The sequence below is a fragment of the Pleurodeles waltl genome, chromosome 6 (genome assembly GCF_031143425.1).
Source record: "Pleurodeles waltl isolate 20211129_DDA chromosome 6, aPleWal1.hap1.20221129, whole genome shotgun sequence".
NCBI lineage: Eukaryota > Metazoa > Chordata > Amphibia > Caudata > Salamandridae > Pleurodeles > Pleurodeles waltl.
Genome location: NC_090445.1, coordinates 81,929,506 through 81,950,564, shown reverse-complemented (window position 1 = coordinate 81,950,564; position 21,059 = coordinate 81,929,506). Strand labels below are relative to the sequence as shown.

The 21,059-nt window shown below is 51.4% G+C and overlaps 2 non-coding genes across 2 annotated transcripts; both read right to left on the bottom strand.

The window, feature by feature from the left end:
- Positions 1-16,536: 16,536 nt before the first annotated feature.
- TRNAK-CUU (transfer RNA lysine (anticodon CUU)) lies at positions 16,537-16,609 on the bottom strand. Its single transcript has one exon. It is a non-coding gene; the product is annotated as a tRNA-Lys (tRNA).
- A 3,177-nt stretch (positions 16,610-19,786) lies between these two features.
- Positions 19,787-19,859, bottom strand: TRNAR-CCU (transfer RNA arginine (anticodon CCU)). The gene has a single exon. It is a non-coding gene; the product is annotated as a tRNA-Arg (tRNA).
- Positions 19,860-21,059: the final 1,200 nt, after the last annotated feature.

Genomic DNA, 21,059 nt, shown 5'->3' with positions numbered 1-21,059 from the left:
GGCAAACTGCAGGATGTGTGTGTGTGTGTAGTTTTAAGCCTCAGCGAAATATCTGAAAAAGGTGAGAGTTAATGTTAAACCCGAAAATGGAGAAGCCTTTAAAAAGCATCACGCCCAACATGGGGCTCAAACCCACAACCCTGAGATTAAGAGTCTCATGCTATACCGACTGAGCTAGCCAGGCTGCTGTGCCTATGTCATTTCACACACCCTCTGTGTGTTCTTTGTGAGGAAGTAGTGTGTGGTTATCCCAGGAGGCCCCTTTGTTTCATTTTCTCTGCTGCTGACTCGACACAGGCACCTTTGTCTTTCTCCATCTCTCGCTCTACCCCAGTCTTTTGTCCTCATCAGTTTCTCTGGAGCTCACTCTGGTACATACATGCATGTGTCCTCTCAATCTGTCTCTGGGCACATACTTAAATGTCCAGTAGAGAACAGTGTGAACTCTCCCTGTTTCGCGAGGTGGCAGTCAGCCACCAGAGCCACTTTCCGGAGGCTGCCGGAATGGCTGAGTGATGTAAGGTGCCACATTCAAGAGCAGTATCTTCCCCAGTCCTGTGATTAAATCCCGCTGCCGACATAAAGTAGTTTTCATACCTACTTTAAACATGACACCAGCGGGGATGAGACCGTAAAACTCCTCTTTTTGAAAGGATGGGGGTGGACAGGACGGACCAGAGCGGACTCCGAGATCGCTGTAAGCACGGGCGGCTCAGGCAAGGAAAGGGCGCAGGAAAGGCTCGGCCTAGGACCGCTGCCAGCGGCGCCTCCCAGGGTGGGAAGTGCTGCGTTGTGTGGAGTCCTGTGGGAAGCGTGAGGCAAACTGCAGGATGTGTGTGTGTTTAGTTTTAAGCCTCAGCGAAATATCTGAAAAAGGTGAGAGTTAATGTTAAACCAGAAAATGGAGAAGCCCTTAAAAAGCATCACGCCCAACGTGGGGCTCGAACCCACAAACCTGAGATTAAGAGTCTCATGCACTACCGACTGAGCTAGCCGGGCTGCTGTGCCTATGTCATTTCACACACCCTCTGTGTGTTCTTTGTGAGGTAGTAGTATGTGGTTATCCCAGGAGGCCCCTTTGTTTCATTTTCTCTGCTGCTGACTCGACACAGGCACCTTTCTCTTTCTCCATCTCTCGCTCTACCCCAGTCTTATGTCCCCATCAGTCTCTCTGGAGCTCACTCTGGTACATACATGCATCTGTCCTCTCAACCTGTCTCTGGGCACATACTTAAATGTCCAGTATAGAACAGTGTGAACTCTCCCTCTTTCGCGAGGTGGCAGTCAGCCTCCAGAGCCGTGTTCTGGAGGCTGCCGGAACACCCGAGCAGTGTGAGGCACCACATTCAAGAGCAGTATCTTCCCCAATCCCGTGATCAAATCCTGCTGCTGACAAAAAGTAGTTTTCATACCTACTTTAATCATAACACCAGCGGGGATGAGACCTTAAACTCCTCTTTTTGAAAGGATGGGGGGGGGGACAGGACGGACCGGAGCGGACTCCGAGCTCGCTGTAAGCACAGGCAGCTCAGGCTAGGAAAAGGCGCAGGAAAGGCTCGGCCTAGGACCGCTCCCAGCGGCGCCTCCCAGGGCGGGAAGTGCTGCGTTGTGTGGAGTCCTGTGGGAATCGTGAGGCAAACTGCAGGATGTGTGTGTGTGTAGTTTTAAGCCTCAGCAAAATATCTGAAAAAGGTGAGAGTTAATGTTAAACCCAAAAATGGAGAAGCCTTTAAAACACATCACTCCCAACATGGAGCTCAAACCCACGACCCTGATGTAGGAGGCTGGACTGACTTGTAGTGAGTACCAAGGGGCACTTGCACCTTGTACCAGGCCCAGTTATCCCTTATTAGTGTATAGGGTGTCTAGCAGCTTAGGCTGATAGATAATGGTAGCTTAGCAGAGCAGCTTAGGCTGAACTAGGAGACGTGTGAAGCTACTACAGTACCACTTAGTGTCATATGCACAATATCATAAGAAAACACAATACACAGTTATACTAAAAATAAAGGTACTTTATTTTTATGACAATATGCCAAAGTATCTTAGAGTGTACCCTCAGTGAGAGGATAGGAAATATACACAAGATATATATACACAATAGCAAAAATATGCAGTATAGTCTTAGAAAACAGTGCAAACAATGTATAGTTACAATAGGATGCAATGGGGAAACATAGGGATAGGGGCAACACAAACCATATACTCCAAAAGAGGAATGCGAACCACGAATGGACCCCAAACCTATGTGACCTTGTAGAGGGTCGCTGGGACTATTAGAAAATAGTGAGAGTTAGAAAAATAACCCTCCCCAAGACCCTGAAAAGTGAGTGCAAAGTGCACTAAAGTTCCCCTAAGGACAAAAGAGTCGTGTTAGAGGAATAATGCAGGAAAGACACAAACCAGCAATGCAACAACTGTGGATTTCCAATCTAGGGTACCTGTGGAACAAGGGGACCAAGTCCAAAAGTCACAAGCACGTCGGAGATGGGCAGATGCCCAGGAAATGCCAGCTGCGGGTGCAAAGAAGCTTCGACTGGACAGAAGAAGCTGAGGTTTCTGCAGGAACAAAAAGGGCTAGAGACTTTCCCTTTGGTGGTGCGTTTGGCGTTTTTGGACGCTGCTGGGGCCCAGGAGGGACCAGGAGGTCGCAAATTGGACCTGAAGAGAGAGGGGACGTCGAGCAAGACAAAGAGCCCTCACTGAAGCAGGTAGCACCCGGAGAAGTGCCAGAAACAGGCACTACGAGGATGCGTGAAACGGTGCTCGCCGAACTTGCACAAAGGAGTCCCACGTCGCCGGAGACCAACTTAGAAAGTCGTGCAATGCAGGTTAGAGTGCCGTGGACCCAGGCTTGGCTGTGCACAAAGGATTTCCGCCGGAAGTGCACAGGGGCCGGAGCAGCTGCAAAGTCGCGGTTCCCAGCAATGCAGCCCAGCGAGGTGAGGCAAGGACTTACCTCCACCAAACTTGGGCTGAAGAGTCACTGGACTGTGGGGGTCACTTGGACAGAGTGGCTGGATTCGAGGGACCTCGCTCGTCGTGCTGAGAGGAGACCCAAGGGACCGGAGATGCAGCTTTTTGGTGCCTGCGGTTGCAGGGGGAAGATTCCGTCGACCCACAGGAGATTTCTTCGGAGCTTCTGGTGCAGAGAGGAGGCAGGCTACCCCCACAGCATGCAGAAGCAGGAAAACAGTCGAGAAGGCGGCAGGATCAGCGTTACAGAGTTGCAGTAGTCGTCTTTGCTACTATGTTGCAGGTTTGCAGGCTTCCAGCGCGGTCAGCAGTCGTTTCCTTATCAGAAGGTGAAGAGGGAGATGCAGAGGAACTCGGATGAGCTGTTGCATTCGTTATCTAAAGTTTCCCCAGAGACAGAGACCCTAAATAGCCAGAAAAGAGGGTTTGGCTACCTAGGAGAGAGGATAGGCTACTAACACCTGAAGGAGCCTATCAGCAGGAGTCTCTGACGTCACCTGGTGGCACTGGCCACTCAGAGCAGTCCAGTGTGCCAGCAGCACCTCTGTTTCCAAGATGGCAGAGGTCTGGAGCACACTGGAGGAGCTCTGGATACCTCCCAGGGGAGGTGCAGGTCAGGGGAGTGGTCACTCCCCTTTCCTTTGTCCAGTTTCACGCCAGAGCAGGGGCTAAGGGGTCCCTGAACCGGTGTAGACTGGCTTATGCAGAATTGGGCACATCTGTGCCCAACAAAGCATTTCCAGAGGCTGGGGGAGGCTACTCCTCCCCTGCCTTCACACCATTTTCCAAAGGGAGAGGGTGTCACACCCTCTCTCAGAGGAAGTTCTTTGTTCTGCCATCCTGGGCCAGGCCTGGCTGGACCCCAGGAGGGCAGCTGCCTGTCTGAGGGGTTGGCAGCAGCAGCAGCTGCAGTGAAACCCCAGGAAGGGCAGTTTGGCAGTACCAGGGTCTGTGCTACAGACTACTGGGATCATGGGATTGTGCCAACTATGCCAGGATGGCATAGAGGGGGCAATTCCATGATCATAGACATGTTACATGGCCATATTCGGAGTTACCATTGTGAAGCCACATATAGGTAGTGACCTATATGTAGTGCACGCGTGTAATGGTGTCCCCGCACTCACAAAGTTCAGGGAATTGGCTCTGAACAATGTGGGGGCACCTTGGCTAGTGCCAGGGTGCCCTCACACTAAGTAACTTTGCACCTAACCTTTACCAGGTAAAGGTTAGACATATAGGTGACTTATAAGTTACTTAAGTGCAGTGTAAAATGGCTGTGAAATAACGTGGACGTTATTTCACTCAGGCTGCAGTGGCAGGCCTGTGTAAGAATTGTCAGAGCTCCCTATGGGTGGCAAAAGAAATGCTGCAGCCCATAGGGATCTCCTGGAACCCCAATACCCTGGGTACCTCAGTACCATATACTAGGGAATTATAAGGGTGTTCCAGTAAGCCAATGTAAATTGGTAAAAATGGTCACTAGCCTGTTAGTGACAATTTGGAAAGAAATGAGAGAGCATAACCACTGAGGTTCTGATTAGCAGAGCCTCAGTGAGACAGTTAGTCACTACACAGGTAACACATTCAGGCACACTTATGAGCACTGGGGCCCTGGCTTACCAGGGTCCCAGTGACACATACAACTAAAACAACATATATACAGTGAAAAATGGGGGTAACATGCCAGGCAAGATGGTACTTTCCTACACCTGAGATTAAGAGTCTCATGCTCTGCTGACTGAGCTAGTCAGGCTGCTGTGCCTATGTCATTTCACAAACCCTCTGTGTGTTCTTTGTGAGGAAGTAGTGTGTGGTTATCCCAGGAGGCCCCTTTGTCTCATTTTCTCTGCTGCTGACTCGACACAGGCACCTTTCTCTTTCTCCATCTCTCGCTCTACCCCAGTCTTATGTCCCCTTCAGTCTCTCTGGGGCTCACTCTGGTACATACATGCATCTGTCCTCTCAACCTGTCTCTGGGCACATACTTAAATGTCCAATAGAGAACAGTGTGAACTCTCCCTGTGTCGCGAGGCGGCAGTCAGCCTCCAGAGCCGTGTTCCGCAGACTGCCGGAATGGCCGAGCAGTGTAAGGCGCCACATTCAAGAGCAGTATCTTTCCCAGTCCCGTAATCAAATCCCGCTGCTGACATAAAGTAGTTTTCATACCTACTTTAATCATAACACCAGCGGGGATGAGACTTTAAACTCCTCTTTTTGAAAGGATGGGGGGGAACAGGACGGACCGGAGCGGACTCTGAGCTCGCTGTAAGCACGGGCGGCTCAGGCTAGGAAAGGGCGCAGGAAAGGCTCGCCATAGGAACGTTCCCAGCAGCGCCTCCCAGGGAGGGAAGTGTTGCGTTGTGTGGAGTCCTGTGGGAATCGTGAGGCAAACTGCAGGATGTGTGTGTGTGTGTAGTTTTAAGCCTCAGCGAAATATCTGAAAAAGGAGAGAGTTAATGTTAAACCCGAAAATGGAGAAGCCTTTAAAAAGCATCACACCCAACATGGGGCTCGAACCCACAACCCTGAGATTAAGAGTCTCATGCTCTACTGACTGAGCTAGCCAGGCTGCTGTGCCTGCGTCATTTCACACACCCTCTGTTTGTTCTTTGTGAGGAAGTAGTGTGTGGTTATCCAAGGAGGCCCCTTTGTTTCATTTTCTCTGCTGCTGACTCGACACAGGCACCTTTCTCTTTCTCCATCTCGCTCTACCCCAGTCTTATGTCCCCATCAGTCTCTCTGGAGCTTACTCTGGTACATACATGCATCTGTCCTCTCAACCTGTCTCTGGGCACATACTGAAATGTCCAGTAGAGAACAGTGTGAACTCTCCCTGTTTCGCGAGGTGGCAGTCAGCCTCCAGAGCCATGTTCCGGAGGCTGCCGGAATGGCCGAGCGGTGTAAGGTGCCACATTCAAGAGCAGTATTTTCCCCAGTCCTGTGATCAAATCCCGCTGCCGACATAAAGTAGTTTTCATACCTACTTTAATCATAACACCAGCGGGGATGAGACCTTAAACTCCTCTTTTTGAAAGGATGGGGGGGAACAAGACGGACCGGAGCGGACTCCGAGCTCGCTGTAAGCACGGGCGGCTCAGGCTAGGAAAGGGCGCAGGAAAGGCTCGGCCTAGGACCGCTCCCAGCGGCGCCTCCCAGGGTGGGAAGTGCTGCGTTGTGTGGAGTCCTGTGGGAATCGTGAGGCAAACTGCAGGATGTGTGTGTGTGTGTGTAGTTTTAAGCCTCAGCAAAATATCTGAAAAAGGTGAGAGTTAATGTTAAACCTGAAAATGGAGAAGCCTTTAAAAAGCATCACACCCTACGTAGGGCTCGAACCCACGACCCTGAGATTAAGGGTCTCATGCTCTACCGACTGAGCTAGCCGGGCTGCTGTGCCAATGTCATTTCACACACCCTCTGTGTGTTCTTTGTGAGGAAGTAGTGTGTGGTTATCCCAGGAGGCCCCTTTGTTTCATTTTCCCTGCTGCTGACTCGACACAGGCACCTTTCTCTTTCTCCATCTCTCGCTCTACCCCAGTCTTATGTCCCCATCAGTCTCTCTGGAGCTCACTCTGGTACATACATGCATCTGTCCTCTCAACCTGTCTCTGGGCACATACTTAAATGTCCAGTAGAGAACAGTGTGAACGCTCCCTGTTTCGTGAGGTGGCAGTCAGCCTCCAGAGCTATACTCCGGAGGCTGCTGGAATGGCCGAGCGGTGTAAGGTGCCGCATTCAAGAGCAGTATCTTCCCCAGTCCTGTGATCAGATCCCGCTGCTGACATAAAGTAGTTTTCATACCTACTTTATTCATAACACCAGCGGGGATGAGACCTTAAACTCCTCTTTTTGAAAGGATGGGGGGGAACAAGACGGACTGGAGAGGACTCCGAGCTCGCTGTAAGCACGGGCGGCTCAGGCTAGGAAAGGGCGCAGGAAAGGCTCAGCCTAGGACCGCTCCCAGCGGCGCCTCCCAGGGCGGGAAGTGCTGCATTGTGTGGAGTCCTGTGGGAATCGTGAGGCAAACTGCAGGATGTGTGTGTGTGTGTAGTTTTAAGCCTCAGCGAAATATCTGAAAAAGGTGAGAGTTAATGTTAAACCCGAAAATGGAGAAGCCTTTAAAAAGCATCACGCCCAACATGGGGCTCAAACCCACAACCCTGAGATTAAGAGTCTCATGCTATACCGACTGAGCTAGCCAGGCTGCTGTGCCTATGTCATTTCACACACCCTCTGTGTGTTCTTTGTGAGGAAGTAGTGTGTGGTTATCCCAGGAGGCCCCTTTGTTTCATTTTCTCTGCTGCTGACTCGACACAGGCACCTTTGTCTTTCTCCATCTCTCGCTCTACCCCAGTCTTTTGTCCTCATCAGTTTCTCTGGAGCTCACTCTGGTACATACATGCATGTGTCCTCTCAATCTGTCTCTGGGCACATACTTAAATGTCCAGTAGAGAACAGTGTGAACTCTCCCTGTTTCGCGAGGTGGCAGTCAGCCACCAGAGCCACTTTCCGGAGGCTGCCGGAATGGCTGAGTGATGTAAGGTGCCACATTCAAGAGCAGTATCTTCCCCAGTCCTGTGATTAAATCCCGCTGCCGACATAAAGTAGTTTTCATACCTACTTTAAACATGACACCAGCGGGGATGAGACCGTAAAACTCCTCTTTTTGAAAGGATGGGGGTGGACAGGACGGACCAGAGCGGACTCCGAGATCGCTGTAAGCACGGGCGGCTCAGGCAAGGAAAGGGCGCAGGAAAGGCTCGGCCTAGGACCGCTGCCAGCGGCGCCTCCCAGGGTGGGAAGTGCTGCGTTGTGTGGAGTCCTGTGGGAAGCGTGAGGCAAACTGCAGGATGTGTGTGTGTTTAGTTTTAAGCCTCAGCGAAATATCTGAAAAAGGTGAGAGTTAATGTTAAACCAGAAAATGGAGAAGCCCTTAAAAAGCATCACGCCCAACGTGGGGCTCGAACCCACAAACCTGAGATTAAGAGTCTCATGCACTACCGACTGAGCTAGCCGGGCTGCTGTGCCTATGTCATTTCACACACCCTCTGTGTGTTCTTTGTGAGGTAGTAGTATGTGGTTATCCCAGGAGGCCCCTTTGTTTCATTTTCTCTGCTGCTGACTCGACACAGGCACCTTTCTCTTTCTCCATCTCTCGCTCTACCCCAGTCTTATGTCCCCATCAGTCTCTCTGGAGCTCACTCTGGTACATACATGCATCTGTCCTCTCAACCTGTCTCTGGGCACATACTTAAATGTCCAGTATAGAACAGTGTGAACTCTCCCTCTTTCGCGAGGTGGCAGTCAGCCTCCAGAGCCGTGTTCTGGAGGCTGCCGGAACACCCGAGCAGTGTGAGGCACCACATTCAAGAGCAGTATCTTCCCCAATCCCGTGATCAAATCCTGCTGCTGACAAAAAGTAGTTTTCATACCTACTTTAATCATAACACCAGCGGGGATGAGACCTTAAACTCCTCTTTTTGAAAGGATGGGGGGGGGGACAGGACGGACCGGAGCGGACTCCGAGCTCGCTGTAAGCACAGGCAGCTCAGGCTAGGAAAAGGCGCAGGAAAGGCTCGGCCTAGGACCGCTCCCAGCGGCGCCTCCCAGGGCGGGAAGTGCTGCGTTGTGTGGAGTCCTGTGGGAATCGTGAGGCAAACTGCAGGATGTGTGTGTGTGTAGTTTTAAGCCTCAGCAAAATATCTGAAAAAGGTGAGAGTTAATGTTAAACCCAAAAATGGAGAAGCCTTTAAAACACATCACTCCCAACATGGAGCTCAAACCCACGACCCTGATGTAGGAGGCTGGACTGACTTGTAGTGAGTACCAAGGGGCACTTGCACCTTGTACCAGGCCCAGTTATCCCTTATTAGTGTATAGGGTGTCTAGCAGCTTAGGCTGATAGATAATGGTAGCTTAGCAGAGCAGCTTAGGCTGAACTAGGAGACGTGTGAAGCTACTACAGTACCACTTAGTGTCATATGCACAATATCATAAGAAAACACAATACACAGTTATACTAAAAATAAAGGTACTTTATTTTTATGACAATATGCCAAAGTATCTTAGAGTGTACCCTCAGTGAGAGGATAGGAAATATACACAAGATATATATACACAATAGCAAAAATATGCAGTATAGTCTTAGAAAACAGTGCAAACAATGTATAGTTACAATAGGATGCAATGGGGAAACATAGGGATAGGGGCAACACAAACCATATACTCCAAAAGAGGAATGCGAACCACGAATGGACCCCAAACCTATGTGACCTTGTAGAGGGTCGCTGGGACTATTAGAAAATAGTGAGAGTTAGAAAAATAACCCTCCCCAAGACCCTGAAAAGTGAGTGCAAAGTGCACTAAAGTTCCCCTAAGGACAAAAGAGTCGTGTTAGAGGAATAATGCAGGAAAGACACAAACCAGCAATGCAACAACTGTGGATTTCCAATCTAGGGTACCTGTGGAACAAGGGGACCAAGTCCAAAAGTCACAAGCACGTCGGAGATGGGCAGATGCCCAGGAAATGCCAGCTGCGGGTGCAAAGAAGCTTCGACTGGACAGAAGAAGCTGAGGTTTCTGCAGGAACAAAAAGGGCTAGAGACTTTCCCTTTGGTGGTGCGTTTGGCGTTTTTGGACGCTGCTGGGGCCCAGGAGGGACCAGGAGGTCGCAAATTGGACCTGAAGAGAGAGGGGACGTCGAGCAAGACAAAGAGCCCTCACTGAAGCAGGTAGCACCCGGAGAAGTGCCAGAAACAGGCACTACGAGGATGCGTGAAACGGTGCTCGCCGAACTTGCACAAAGGAGTCCCACGTCACCGGAGACCAACTTAGAAAGTCGTGCAATGCAGGTTAGAGTGCCGTGGACCCAGGCTTGGCTGTGCACAAAGGATTTCCGCCGGAAGTGCACAGGGGCCGGAGCAGCTGCAAAGTCGCGGTTCCCAGCAATGCAGCCCAGCGAGGTGAGGCAAGGACTTACCTCCACCAAACTTGGGCTGAAGAGTCACTGGACTGTGGGGGTCACTTGGACAGAGTGGCTGGATTCGAGGGACCTCGCTCGTCGTGCTGAGAGGAGACCCAAGGGACCGGAGATGCAGCTTTTTGGTGCCTGCGGTTGCAGGGGGAAGATTCCGTCGACCCACAGGAGATTTCTTCGGAGCTTCTGGTGCAGAGAGGAGGCAGGCTACCCCCACAGCATGCACAAGCAGGAAAACAGTCGAGAAGGCGGCAGGATCAGCGTTACAGAGTTGCAGTAGTCGTCTTTGCTACTATGTTGCAGGTTTGCAGGCTTCCAGCGCGGTCAGCAGTCGTTTCCTTATCAGAAGGTGAAGAGGGAGATGCAGAGGAACTCGGATGAGCTGTTGCATTCGTTATCTAAAGTTTCCCCAGAGACAGAGACCCTAAATAGCCAGAAAAGAGGGTTTGGCTACCTAGGAGAGAGGATAGGCTACTAACACCTGAAGGAGCCTATCAGCAGGAGTCTCTGACGTCACCTGGTGGCACTGGCCACTCAGAGCAGTCCAGTGTGCCAGCAGCACCTCTGTTTCCAAGATGGCAGAGGTCTGGAGCACACTGGAGGAGCTCTGGATACCTCCCAGGGGAGGTGCAGGTCAGGGGAGTGGTCACTCCCCTTTCCTTTGTCCAGTTTCACGCCAGAGCAGGGGCTAAGGGGTCCCTGAACCGGTGTAGACTGGCTTATGCAGAATTGGGCACATCTGTGCCCAACAAAGCATTTCCAGAGGCTGGGGGAGGCTACTCCTCCCCTGCCTTCACACCATTTTCCAAAGGGAGAGGGTGTCACACCCTCTCTCAGAGGAAGTTCTTTGTTCTGCCATCCTGGGCCAGGCCTGGCTGGACCCCAGGAGGGCAGCTGCCTGTCTGAGGGGTTGGCAGCAGCAGCAGCTGCAGTGAAACCCCAGGAAGGGCAGTTTGGCAGTACCAGGGTCTGTGCTACAGACTACTGGGATCATGGGATTGTGCCAACTATGCCAGGATGGCATAGAGGGGGCAATTCCATGATCATAGACATGTTACATGGCCATATTCGGAGTTACCATTGTGAAGCCACATATAGGTAGTGACCTATATGTAGTGCACGCGTGTAATGGTGTCCCCGCACTCACAAAGTTCAGGGAATTGGCTCTGAACAATGTGGGGGCACCTTGGCTAGTGCCAGGGTGCCCTCACACTAAGTAACTTTGCACCTAACCTTTACCAGGTAAAGGTTAGACATATAGGTGACTTATAAGTTACTTAAGTGCAGTGTAAAATGGCTGTGAAATAACGTGGACGTTATTTCACTCAGGCTGCAGTGGCAGGCCTGTGTAAGAATTGTCAGAGCTCCCTATGGGTGGCAAAAGAAATGCTGCAGCCCATAGGGATCTCCTGGAACCCCAATACCCTGGGTACCTCAGTACCATATACTAGGGAATTATAAGGGTGTTCCAGTAAGCCAATGTAAATTGGTAAAAATGGTCACTAGCCTGTTAGTGACAATTTGGAAAGAAATGAGAGAGCATAACCACTGAGGTTCTGATTAGCAGAGCCTCAGTGAGACAGTTAGTCACTACACAGGTAACACATTCAGGCACACTTATGAGCACTGGGGCCCTGGCTTACCAGGGTCCCAGTGACACATACAACTAAAACAACATATATACAGTGAAAAATGGGGGTAACATGCCAGGCAAGATGGTACTTTCCTACACCTGAGATTAAGAGTCTCATGCTCTACTGACTGAGCTAGTCAGGCTGCTGTGCCTATGTCATTTCACAAACCCTCTGTGTGTTCTTTGTGAGGAAGTAGTGTGTGGTTATCCCAGGAGGCCCCTTTGTCTCATTTTCTCTGCTGCTGACTCGACACAGGCACCTTTCTCTTTCTCCATCTCTCGCTCTACCCCAGTCTTATGTCCCCTTCAGTCTCTCTGGGGCTCACTCTGGTACATACATGCATCTGTCCTCTCAACCTGTCTCTGGGCACATACTTAAATGTCCAGTAGAGAACAGTGTGAACTCTCCCTGTTTTGCGAGGTGGCAGTCAGCCTCCAGAGCCATATCCGGAGGCTGCCGGAATGGCCGAGCGGTGTAAGGTGCCACATTGAAGAGCAGTATGTTCCCCAGTCCTGTGGTCAATTCCCGCTGCTGACATAAAGTAGTTTTCATACCTACTTTAATCATAACACCAGCGGGGATGAGACCTTAAACTCCTCTTTTTGAAAGGATGGGGGGGGACAGGACGGACCGGAGCGGACTCCGAGCTCGCTGTAAGCAGGGGCGGCTCAGGCTAGGAAAGGGTGCAGGACAGGCTCGGCCTAGGACCGCTCCCAGCGGCGCCTCCCAGGGCAGGAAGTGCTGCGTTGTGTGGAGTCCTGTGGGAATCGTGAGGCAAACTGCAGGATGTGTGTTTGTGTATTTTTAAGCCTGAGCGAAATATCTGAAAAAGGTGAGAGTTAATGTTAAACCCGAAAAGGGAGAAGCCTTTAAAAAGCATCACGCCCAATGTGGGGCTCTAACCCACGACCCTGAGATTAAGAGTCTCATGCTCTACCGACTGAACTAGCCAGCCTGTGGTGCCTATGTCATTACACACACCCTCTGTGTGTTCTTTGTGAGGAAGTAGTGTGTGGTTATCCCAGGAGGCCCCTTTGTTTCATTTTCTCTGCTGCTGACTCGACACAGGCACCTTTCTCTTTCTCAATCTCTCGCTCTACCCCAGTCTTATGTCCCCATCAGTCTCTCTGGAGCTCACTCTGGTACATACATGCATCTGTCCTCTCAACCTGTCTCTGGGCACATACTTAAATGTCCAGTAGAGAACAGTGTGAACTCTCCCTGTTTTGCGAGGTGGCAGTCAGCCTCCAGAGCCATGTTTCGGAGGCTGCCGGAATGGCCGAGCGGTATGAGGCGCCACATTCAAGAGCAGTATCTTCCCCAGTCCTGTGATCAAATACCGCTCCCAACATAAAGTAGTTTTCATACCTACTTTAATCATAACACCAGCGAGGATGAGACCTTAAAATCCTCTTTTTGAAAGGATGGTGGGGGGACAGGTCGGAGCGGAGCGGACTCCGAGCTTGCTGTAAGCACGGGCGGCTCAGGATAGGAAAGGGCGCAGGAAAGGCTTGGCCTAGGACTGCACCCAGCGGCGCCTCCCAGGGCGGGAAGTGCTGCGTTGTGTGGAGTCCTGTAGGAATCGTGAGGCAAACTGCAGGGTGTGTGTGTGTGTGTGTAGTTTTAAGCCTCAGCGAAATATCTGAAAAAGGTGAGAGTTAATGTTAAACCCGAAAATGGAGAAGCCTTTAAAAAGGCATCACACCCAACGTGGGGCTCTAACCCACGACCCTGAGATTAAGAGTCTCATGCGCTACCGACTGAGCTAGCCAGGCTGCTGTGCCTATGTCATTTCACACACCCTCTGTGTGTTCTTTGTGAGGAAGTAGTGTGTGGTTATCCCAGGAGGCCCCTTTGTTTCATTTTCTCTGCTGCTGACTAGACACAGGCACCTTTCTCTTTCTCCATCTCTTGCTCTACCCCAGTCTTATGTCCCCATCAATCTTTCGGGAGCTCACTCTGGTACATACATGCATCTGTCCTTTCAACCTGTCTCTGGGCACATACTTAAATGTCCAGTAGAGAACAGTGTGAACGCTCCCTTTTTCGCGAAGTGGCAGTCATCCTCCAGAGCTGTGTTCCCGGAGGCTGCCGGAATGGCCAAGCGGTGTAAGGCGCCACATTCAAGAGCACTATTTTCCCCAGTCCTGTGATCAAATCCCGCTGCTGATATAAAGTACTTTTCATACCTACTTTAATCATAACACCAGCGGGGATGAGACTTTAAACTCCTCTTTTTGAAAGGATGGGGGGGGACAGGACGGACCGGAGCGGACTCCGAGCTTGCTGTAAGCACTGGTGGCTCAGGCTAGGAAAGGGCGCAGGAAAGGCTCGGCCTAGGACTGCTCCCAGCGGCGCCTCCCAGGGCGGGAAGTGCTGCGTTGTGTGGAGTCCTGTGGGAATCGTAACGCTAACTGCAGGATGTGTGTGCGTGTGTAGTTTTAAGCCTCAGCAAAATATCTGAAAAAGGTGAGAGTTAATGTTAAACCCGAAAATGGAGAAGCCTTTAAAAAGCATCACGCCCAACGTGGGGCTCGAACCCACAACCCTGAGATTAAGAGTCTCATGCTCTACCAACTGAGCTAGTCAGGTTGCTGTGCTTATGTTATTTCACACACCCTCTGTGTGTTCTTTGTGAGGAAGTAGTGTGTGGTTATCCCAGGAGGCCCCTTTGTTTCATTTTCTCTGCTGCTGACTCGACACAGGCACCTTTCTCTTTCTCCATCTCTCGCTCTACCCCAGTCTTATGTCCCCTTCAGTCTCTCTGGAGCTCACTCTGGTACATACATGCATCTGTCCTCTCAACCTGTCTCTGGGCACATGCTTAAAGTGTGAACTCTCCCTGTTTCGCAAGGTGGCAGTCAGCCTCCAGAGCCGTGTTCCGGAGGCTGCCGGAATGGCCGAGCGGTGTAAGGTGCCACATTCAAGAGCAGTATCTTTCCCAGTCCCGTGGTCAAATCCCGCTGCTGACATAAAGTAGTTTTCATACCTACTTTAATCATAACACCAGCGGGGATGATACCTTAAACTCCTCTTTTTGAAAGGATGGGGGGGGGAACAGGACGGACCGGAGCGGACTCCGAGCTCGCTCTAAGCACGGGCGGCTCAGGCTAGGAAAGGGAGCAGGAAAGGCTCGGCCTAGGACCGCTCCCAGCGGTGCCTCTCAGGGCGGGAAGTGCTGCGTTGTGTGGAGTCCTGTGGGAATCGTGAGGCAAACTGCTGGATATGTGTGTGTGTAGTTTTAAGCCTCAGCGAAATATCTGAAAAAGGTGAGAGTTAATGTTAAACCCGAAAATGGAGAAGCCTTTAAAAAGCATCATGCCCAACGTGGCACTCGAACCAACGACCCTGAGATTAAGAGTCTCATGCTCTACCGACTGAGCTAGCCGGGCTGCTGTGCCTATGTCATTTCACACACCCTCTGTGTGTTCTTTGTGAGGAAGTAGTGTGTGGTTATTCCAGGAGGCCCCTTTGTTTCATTTTCTCTGCTGCTGACTCGACACAGGCACCTTTCTCTTTCTCCATCTCTCGCTCTACCCCAGTCTTATGTCCACATCAGTCTCTCTGGAGCTCACTCTGGTACATACATTCATCTGTCCTCTCAACCTGTCTCTGGGCACATACTTAAATGTCCAGTAGAGAACAGTGTGAACGCTCCCTTTTTCGCAAAGTGGCAGTCATCCTCCAGAGCTGTGTTCCCGGAGGCTTCCGGAATGGCCAAGCGGTGTAAGGTGCCACATTCAAGAGCAGTATCTTCCCCAGTCCTGTGATCAAATCCCGCTCCCGATATAAAGTACTTTTCATACCTACTTTAATCATAACACCAGCGGGGATTGAGACTTTAAACTCCTCTTTTTGAAAGGATGGGGGGGGACAGGACGGACCGGAGCGGACTCCGAGCTTGCTATAAGCAATGGTGACTCAGGCTAGGAAAGGGCGCAGGAAAGGCTCGGCCTAGGACTGCTCCCAGCGGCGCCTCCCAGGGCGGGAAGTGCTGCGTTGTGTGGAGTCCTGTGGGAATCGTGAGGCAAACTGCAGGATGTGTGTGTGTGTAGTTTTAAGCCTCAGCGAAATATCTGAAAATGGTGAGAGTTAATGTTAAACCCGAAAATGGAGAAGCCTTAAAAAAGCATCATGCCCGACGTGGGGCTGGAACCCACGACCCTGAGATTAAGAGTCTCATGCTCTACCGACTGAGCTAGCTGGGCTGCTGTGCCTATGTCATTTCACACACCCTCTGTGTGTTCTTTGTGAGGAAGTAGTGTGTGGTTATCCCAGGAGGCCCCTTTGTTTCATTTTCTCTGCTGCTGACTCGACACAGGCACCTTTCTCTTTCTCCATCTCTTGCTCTACCCCAGTCTTATGTCCCCATCAGTCTCTCTGGAGCTCACTGTGGTACATACATGCATCTGTCCTCTCAACCTGTCTCTGGGCACATACTTAAATGTCCAGTAGAGAAGATTGTGAACTCTCCCTGTTTCGCGAGGTGGCAGTCAGGCTCCAGAGCTGTGTTCCGGAGGCTGCCAGAATGGCCGAGCGGTGTAAGGCGCCACATTCAAGAGCAGTATCTTCCCCAGTCCTGTGATCAAATACCGCTGCAGACTTAAAGTAGTTTTCATACCTACTTTAATCATAACACCAGCGGGGATGAGACCTTAAACTCCTCTTTTTGATAGGATGGGGGGGGGGGACACGACGGACCGGAGCGGACTCCGAGTTCGCTGTAAGCACGGGCGGCTCAGGCTAGGAAAGGGCACAGGAAAGGCTCGGCCTAGGACCGCTCCCAGTGGCGCCTCCCAGGGCAGGAAGTGCTGCGATGTGTGGAGTCCTGTGGGAATCGTGAGGCAAACTGCAGGATGTGTGTGTGTGTAGTTTTAAGCCTCAGCGAAATATCTGAAAAAGGTGAGTTAATGTTAAACCCGAAAATGGAGAAGCCTTTCAAAAGCATCACGCCCAACGTGGGGCTTGAACCCACGACCCTGAGATTAAGAGTCTCATGCTCTACCGACTGAGCTAGCCGGGCTGCTGTGCCTATGTTATTTCACACACCCTCTGTGTGTTCTTTGTGAGGAAGTAGTGTGTGGTTATCCCAGGAGGCCCCTTTGTTTCATTTTCTCGGCTGCTGACTCGACACAGGCACCTTTCTCTTTCTCCATCTCTCGCTCTACCCCAGTCTTATGTCCCCATCAATCTTTCGGGAGCTCACTCTGGTACATACATGCATCTGTCCTTTCAACCTGTCTCTGGGCACATGCTTAAATGTCCAGTAGAGAACAGTGTGAACTCTCCCTGTTTCGCGAGGTGGCAGTCAGCCTCCAGAGCCGTGTTCTGGAGGCTGCCAGAATGGCCGAGCGGTGTAAGGCGCCACATTCAAGTGCAGTATCTTCCCCAGTCCCGTGGTCAAATCCTGCTGCTGACATAAAGTAGTTTTCATACCTTCTTTAATCATAACACCAGCGGGGATGAGACCGTAAAACTCCTCTTTTTAAAAGGATGGGGGTGGACAGGATGGACTGGAGCGGACTCCGAGCTCGCTGTAAGCACGGGCGGCTCAGGCTAGGAAAGGGCGCAGGAAAGGCTCGGCCTAGGACCGCTCCCAGCGGCGCCTCCCAGGGCGGGAAGTGCTGCGTTGTGTGGACTCCTGTGGTAATCGTGAGGCAAACTGCAGGATGTGTGTGTGTGTAGTTTTAAGCCTCAGCAAAATATCTGAAAAAGGTGAGAGTTAATGTTAAACTCGAAAATGGAGAAGCCTTTAAAAAGCATCATGCCCAACGTGGGGCTCGAACCCACGACCCTGAGATTAAGAGTCTTATGCGCTACCGACTGAGCTAGCCGGGCTGCTGTTCTTATCTTATTTCACACACCCTCTGTGTGTTCTTTGTGAGGCAGTAGTGTGTGGTTATCCCAGGAGGTCCCTTTGTTTCATTTTCTCTGCTGCTGACTCGACACAGGCACCTTTCTCTTTCTCCATCTCTCGCTCTACCCCAGTCTTATGTCCCCATCAGTCTTTCTGGAGCTCACTCTGGTACATACATGCATCTGTCCTCTCAACCTGTCTCTGGGCACATGCTTAAATGTCCAGTAGAGAACAGTGTGAACTCTCCCTGTTTCGCGAGGTGGTAGTCAGCCTCCAGAGCTGTGCTCCGGAGGCTGCCGGAATGGCCGAGCGGTGTAAGGTGCCACATTCAAGAGCAGTATCTTCCCCAGCCCCGTGGTCAAATCCCACTGCTGACATAAAGTAGTTTTCATACCTACTTTAATCATAACACCAGCGGGGATGAGACCTTAAACTCCTCTTTTTGAAAGGATGGGGGGGGGGACAGGGCGGACCGGAGCGGACTCCGAGCTCACTGTAAGCACGGGCGGCTCAGGCTAGGAAAGGGCGCAGGAAAGGCTCGGCCTAGGACCGCTCCCAGCGGCGCCTCTCAGGGCGGGAAGTGCTGCGTTGTGTGGAGTCCTGTGGGAATCGTGAGGCAAACTGCAGGATGTGTGTGTGTGTAGTTTTAAGCCTCAGCGAAATATCCGAAAAAGGTGAGAGTTAATGTTAAACCCGAAAATGGAGAAGCCTTTAAAAAGCACCACGCCCAACGTGGGGCTCGAACCCACGACCTTGAGATGAAGAGTCTCATGCTCTATCGACTGAGCTAGTCGTGCTGCTGTGCCTATGTCATTTCACACACCCTCTGTGTGTTCTTTGTGAGGAAGTAGTGTGTGGTTATCCCAGGAGGCCCCTTTGTTTCATTTTCTCTGCTGCTGACTCGACACAGGCACCTTTCTCTTTCTCCATCTCTCGCTCTACCCCAGTCTTATGTCCCCATCAGTCTCTCTGGAGCTCACTCTGGTACATACATGCATCTGTCCTCTCAACCTGTCTCTGGGCACATACTTAAATGTCCAGTAGAGAAGATTGTGAACTCTCCCTGTTTCGCGAGGTGGCAGTCAGCCTCCAGAGATGTGTTCCGGAGGCTGCCAGAATGGCCGAGCGGTGTAAGGCGCCACATTCAAGAGCAGTATCTTCCCCAGTCCCGAGGTAAAATCCCGCTGCTGACATAAAGTAGTTTTCATACCTACTTTAATCATAACACCAGCGGGGATGAGACCTTAAACTCCTCTTTTTGAAAGGATGGGGGGGGACAGGACGGACCGGAGCGGACTCCGAGCTCGCTGTAAGCACGGGCGGCTCAGGCTAGGAAAGGGCTCAGGAAAGGCTCGGCCTAGGACCGCTCCCAGCGGCGCCTCCCAGGGCGGGAAGTGCTGCGTGGTGTGGAGTCCTGTGGCAAACTGCAGGATGTGTGTTTGTGTATTTTTAAGCCTCAGCGAAATATCTGAAAAAGGTGAGAGTTAATGTTAAACCCGAAAATGGAGAAGCCTTTAGAAAGCATCACGCCCAATGTGGGGCTCGAACCCACGACCCTGAGATTAAGAGTCTCATGCGATACCTACTGAGCTAGCCGGGCTGCTGTGCCTATGTCATTTCACACACCCTCTGTGTGTTCTTTGTGAGGAAGTAGTGTGTGGTTATCCCAGGAGGCCCCTTTGTTTCATTTTCTCTGCTGCTGACTCGACACAGGCACCTTTCTCTTTCTCCATCTCTCGCTCTACCCCAGTCTTATGTCCCCATCAGTCTTTTGGGAGCTCACTCTGGTACATACATGCATCTGTCCTTTCAACCTGTCTCTGGGCACATACTTAAATGTCCAGTAGAGAAGATTGTGAACTCTCCCTGTTTCGCGAGGTGGCAGTCAGCCTCCAAAGCTGTGTTCCGGGGGCTGCCGGAATGGCTGAGCGGTGTAAGGCGCCACATTCAAGAGCAGTATTTTCCCCAGTCCCGTGGTCAAATCCCGCTGCTGACATAAAGTAGTTTTCATACCTACTTTAATCATAATACCAGTGGGGATGAGACCTTAAACTCCTCTTTTTGAAAGGATGGGGGGGGACAGGACGGACCGGAGTGGACTCCGAGCTCGCTGTAAGCACGGGCGGCTCAGGCTAGGAAAGGGCGCAGGAAAGGCTCGGCCTAGGACCGCTCCCAGCGGCGCCTCCCAGGGCGGGAAGTGCTGCGTTGTGTTGAGTCCTGTGGGAATCCTGAGGCAAACTGCAGTATGTGTGTGTGTGTGTAGTTTTAAGCCTCAGCGAAATATCTGAAAAAGGTGAAAGTTAATGTTAAACCTGAAAATGGAGAAGCCTTTAAAAAGCATCACACCCAACATGGGACTCGAACCCACGACCATGAGATTAGGAGTCTCATGCTCTACCGACTGAGCTAGCCGGGCTGCTGTGCCTATGTCATTTCACACACCCTCTGTGTGTTCTTTGTGAGGAAGTAGTGTGTGGTTATACCAGGCGGCCCCTTTGTTTAATTTTCTCTGCTGATGACTCGACACAGGCACCTTTCTCTTTCTCCATCTCTCGCTCTACCCCAGTCTTATGTCCACATCAGTCTCTCTGGAGCTCACTCTGGTACATACATGCATCTGTTCTCTCAACCTGTCTCTGGGCACATACTTAAATGTCCAGTAGAGAACAGTGTGAACGCTCCCCGTTTCGCGAGGTGGCAGTCATCCTCCAAAGCTGTGTTCCAGAGGCTGCCGGAATGGCCGAGCGGTGTAATGCGCCACATCCAAAAGCAGTATCTTCCCCAGTCCTGTGATCAAATCCCGCTGTTGACATAAAGTAGTTTTCATACCTACTTTAATCATAACACCAGCGGGGATGAGACTTTAAACTCCTCTTTTTGAAAGGATGGGGGGGGGGGACAGGACGGAGCGGAGCGGACTCCGAGCTCGCTGTAAGCACGGGCGGCTCAGGCTAGGAAAGGGCGCAGGAAAGGCTCAGCCTAGGACCACTCCCAGTGGCGCCTCCCAGGGCGGGAAGTGCTGCGTTGTGTGGAGTCCTGTGGGAATCGTGAGGCAAACTGCAGGATGTGTGTGTGTGTGTGTGTAGTTTTAAGCCTCAGCGAAATATCTGAAAAAGGTGAGAGTTAATGTTAAACCCGAAAATGGAGAAGCCTTTGAAAAGCATCACGCCCAACATGGGGCTCGAACCCACGACCCTGAGGTTAAGAGCCTCATGCGCTACCTACTGAGCTAGCCAGGCTGCTGTCCCTATGTCATTTCACACACCCTCTGTGTGTTCTTTGTGAGGAAGTAATGTGTGGTTATCCCAGGAGGCCCCTTTGTTTTATTTTCTCTGCTGCTGACTCGACACAGGCACCTTTCTCTTTCTCCATCTCTCGCTCTACCCCAGTCTTATGTCCCCATCAGTCTCTCTGGAGCTCACTGTGGTACGTACATGCATCTGTCCTCTCAACCTGTCTCTGGGCACATACTTAAATGTCCAGTAGAGAACAGTGTGAACTCTCCCTGTGTCGCGAGGTGGCAGTCAGCCTCCAGAGCCGTGTTCTGGAGGCTGCCGGAATGGCCGAGCGGTGTAAGGCGCCACATTCAAGAGCAGTATCTTCCCCAGTCCTGTGA